A 4392-nucleotide genomic window follows, 5' to 3' on the forward strand; every position below is an offset into this window, starting at 1 on the left:
TCAAACAAAAAAGGTATAAGCACTCTAGGTTACAAACTACAAAATATTGCTAAGATATCAGTTGTTAAGATATCAGTTCTCCCTAACTTGATCTATAGGTTCAATCCTACCCCATTAGAAATTCCAGAGGGTTTTTTGTGTGATATTCACTAAGTAGTTCTAAAATATATAAGGACATTCAAAGGATCTAGAACAGGCAAACTAACCTTGAAGAAGAATAAACCTGGACCATATATAAAAATTTATTCATTATTAAGCCACAGGAGTGAAGACAGTATTATGCTGGAACAAGAATAGCCAGATCAATATAACATAATTAAAAAACAAACAAAAAGAGAACCATACATATATAGTCACCTGATACATGACTGTATCGTTGCTGCAAATTTGGGGTGGTGGTGAAGCAGGAGTAGATAGTATTTTTCATAAATGGTGCTGGGTCAGTTGAATAACCATATGAAAAAAAAATTCTGACCCTTTACCTCACACCATATGCAAAAATTAGTCCTGTATTTTAGACCAAAGTGTGAATTGTAAAACAATAAATCTTCCAAAATAAGACATAAGAAAATACTTTCTTGAACTTTGGGGAAGAATTATTTCCCAAGCAGAACACCAAAAAACCATAATCACAAAAGATATGATTGATAAATTGGTAAATTAATGAAATTAAATATTTTGGCTAATTAGAAGACAACAATAAAAAAGTGACAAAGTCATATACTAGGAGAAGACATTTAGGAATACATATATCCACATTTATATCTTCTACAAATCAATAAGAAAAAATGAGCAAAAGACTTAGAGACTTCACAAAAGATGAGATCCAAATTGCCATAAAAAAACGGAAAAGAAAAAAAAATACTGAAAGGTACTCAACATCATGAGTTTAAATAAATTTGAATTATAACTACAATATGAAACTACTACATACCCACTAGAATGGCTAAAATAAGGACTGACAATTTCATGTTTTGGCAACTACACATTGACAGTAGAGGTTAATAAAGCCATTTTGTAAAACAGCATCATCAAAGCTAAACGTATGCATCCCCTACAACCCAGCAGTGCCACCCCTGGGCGTACTCCTAAAAGGATGTATGACATGACATGTACAAGAACCTTCATAGCAATGTCACTGTCACAGTCCCCAAATGAGAACAACCTTAATGTCCATAAACACTGAGTGAAAAAATTAATTTTTTTATATTAACATGATGAAGTAACTCACAGCCATACAAAAGAACCATCTACCACTATACACAACCACAGGATGAATCTCATAGACCTAATGTTGAGTAAAAAGAGCTAGATGTGGAAGCAGATGCGCCTTAAGCAGTTGAGTGCCCACCTCCCACATGGGGGGTCCTGGGTTCCATTTCTGGTACCTCCTAAAGAAGACTAACAAACAATGAGCAGACAATGAGCAGATCTCAAGCAAAAGAAATGAGAACTAGCAGGCAATGAGCAAAAACAAACAAGCAGGGAGCGGATGTGGCTCTAGCATTTGACTGCTCACCTCCCATATAGGAGGTCCCAGGTTCGGTTCCTGTCCTCTTAAAGGAAAAAAGACAACAACAACAGATAATGAGCAGACAATGAGCAAAAAAACAAGCAAAAACAATGAGCAGACAACGAGCACAAACAACAAATAAGAACAATGAGTAAACAGATGAGGGAGCCATCTCTGGTTAGGGGGGAAAGAGATAGATTCAAAAACAGGACATAATATATGATTCAATTTATATGAGGTTTAATACCAAGAAAAACTAGTCTGTAGTGATGGAAGCTGGAATCATAGTGACCTTTGGGGCAGGGGGATTTATTGGTCACATGAGTGTGTACACATCGAACAAGCTTTAGATTTAAGATTTGTGATGTTTCCTACATGAAATCCTTTATTTAAAAAAACAGTTAAGAACAAGTAGAAATAAGCTGTGAACAAAATGTTTTCCACTTCAGTACTCAGGTGTGCAAAATAAGGTCACTTTTAAAAACGATTAAATAATAATTGCTGCACAGGCAAGTATCTGCAGGAGAACAAGTTTTACTCTTGATGTTTTCTCACCAAATAATTTCTGGGTATCCCTGATGAATGCATGTATGTTCCACACCTGTCTGCTGGCTGCTTGACTCCCTTGCCTGCACTGTTTGGCCCAGAGGAACACCAGGGCCCTCTGGGTTACCTTGGTATGCTTTATAACCTGCTTCTCTAAGTTCAATGCTCCTCTAAGCTCCAAGCTGGACAAAGCTTTCTCCTGTCAGCCCCCACAAAGCACAGCTAAGGTTCACCACAATGGCCTCCCTCATATAATCATCATGGTTATCGGTCCCTGTCCCAGAGCTTTATTCAATACTAGATAACTCCCATCAGCAGTGCAGTCCACATTTACATGGAGGGAAATTATTTTTCTTTTTTCTAAGGGTCATTCTGGTAAAAGACAAAATTATTCACCTTTATATCTTAGTCTGCAGCATCTGTGTTCTGTTTTCTCTGAGTACAGAGTGAGAATTTGCCTTTCATTTGTGTTCCCTAAGGGCTCATTTTGGTAACATTCCCAAATTGGAAGAAATAATTCCAATCTGTAAATAGTTGTTCTTCAGCTAACATATAAATATAGACGTAAGGAGGGAGGGGAGGGAGGGAGGAAAGAAGGAAGGAGGGAGGGATAGAGGGAGGGAAGGAAAGAAGGAAGGAAGGAAAGAAGGAAGGAAGGAAGCAAGCAAGGAAGGAAGGAAGGAAGGAAGGAAGGAAACTTTTTTCCATTCTCGTTTTATAAATCAGGTAAATTATGTATGGGAATTTCTTTTTCTTCAAATTCAAGAAATATCCATAATTTACAAAATGACATGAACACAAACACCTGCAGTCCAGCACTGTAACTATTTCAAACAAAGAGAAGCAAAAATCAGGTGAAAAGAGAAATCTGTTTTAAATTCTAAGGTATAGATGATACCGCAACAGCATCCACTTGATATCAGTTTATCATCTAGTTGGCATAAATAATTCTACTTAGGAAAAGAAGAAAACTGTATAAAGCACATCCCAGGATTGTGACCACAGTAGAACATCTCGCTCTTTCCAGGGCACATGAATGGAAGTGAGTGACACTTTGCTATTACTGTGATCCCAAGTAGATAAGGGCCACCCTCCTCCCCCACAAAGGACTCCCCTTTCTCCATTTATTCCTCTGTTAATCTCAGACATTCCCCTGCCCTCAGGGTCACACCTCAGATAGAGAAGGCTTGTTGCTTATCTCTCAGGGAGGGCGCAATTCCTGGCTGATGTTCTCCTGTGAGAAGCAGCAATTACATTTCTTTCTGGAAGGTCTGGCTGAGTGTGACATTTCCATTTGCTGATGTGATTCTCACCCTGTCCCTGATTAGGGTTGTCACCTTTATTTGGGCGTCCTTTCCAGAATAAATGAGAGAAGATAGAAGAAGGACACCAAGGAGGATGCTCGAGGACAAGGCCAGATTTCTCATTTATTTATTTTCTTTAAATTAAAACAAATTCAGGAAATAATAAAACCCTCTACTGTTTCTGCTGTCATCACTGCTCCATAGCCCTGTGGTAGCTCTGCTTACAGCCATTGAGTGTGCCCTTTGTCTTGGCTGGTCCCTTATGCTTTGAATAGAGGAAATCAATGTCCCTTTCTTAAGGTCTGGTCAGCCCTCTCCCCCAGGCTCCTGCTGAGCTGATAGGCTGAGTCTGAGTCCACGCAGCCTTTGTCTGTATTTAATTCCTCCTCGAGGGATAGGCTTCTGCTTCCCTCTAGGGACTTCATCTGTTTCAGAGCCCCTGCCTGTCCCGGCCATCAGTTCATACTGGCCATTTCTTCTCTTGCTACGGCAGGTAGAAGAGGAAGCCAGCTTATTCTCCTCCTACATGTGGGGTGAAGAGGGACACAGTGACTATCTTCCTGGTTAGGATCACAGGGCTCAGGAATGGAAACAGGTTTCAAGAACAAGAGTTGATAAAAGGAGGATCCAGATATTTTGATGAGTGGTAAAGGCTCCCTCGGACATATAAAAAATTACACATACATATATAAATATATAAATTCTTAGGATCGAGGGTAGATACTAGAAAACCAGGACTGTTCGTTCACAGGTTTACCTACAAATCAAGCAGGTAAGCATTTCAGCTGCAGAGATGGGCATTCTGGGAATCTGGACAGGCGATATTGTGGTTTCCCAGGTCTTTGGGATGGAAGCTTGGCCAGGACTGTTGGTTGAAAAATGATAATTTGGAGACATTTAGAAATACACTAAAAGCAGGCTAAATCAGGTGGTTGTCTGGAGTGGCATAAGAGAAGCAATCCTTTCTTAAGAACTTAATTACTTCATTTGGTCATTCATGTTCCTCAGAAGGGCTTGTTTTTGTGTAAA

This window comes from Dasypus novemcinctus, chromosome 15, assembly GCF_030445035.2.
Source record: "Dasypus novemcinctus isolate mDasNov1 chromosome 15, mDasNov1.1.hap2, whole genome shotgun sequence".
Lineage (NCBI taxonomy): Eukaryota > Metazoa > Chordata > Mammalia > Cingulata > Dasypodidae > Dasypus > Dasypus novemcinctus.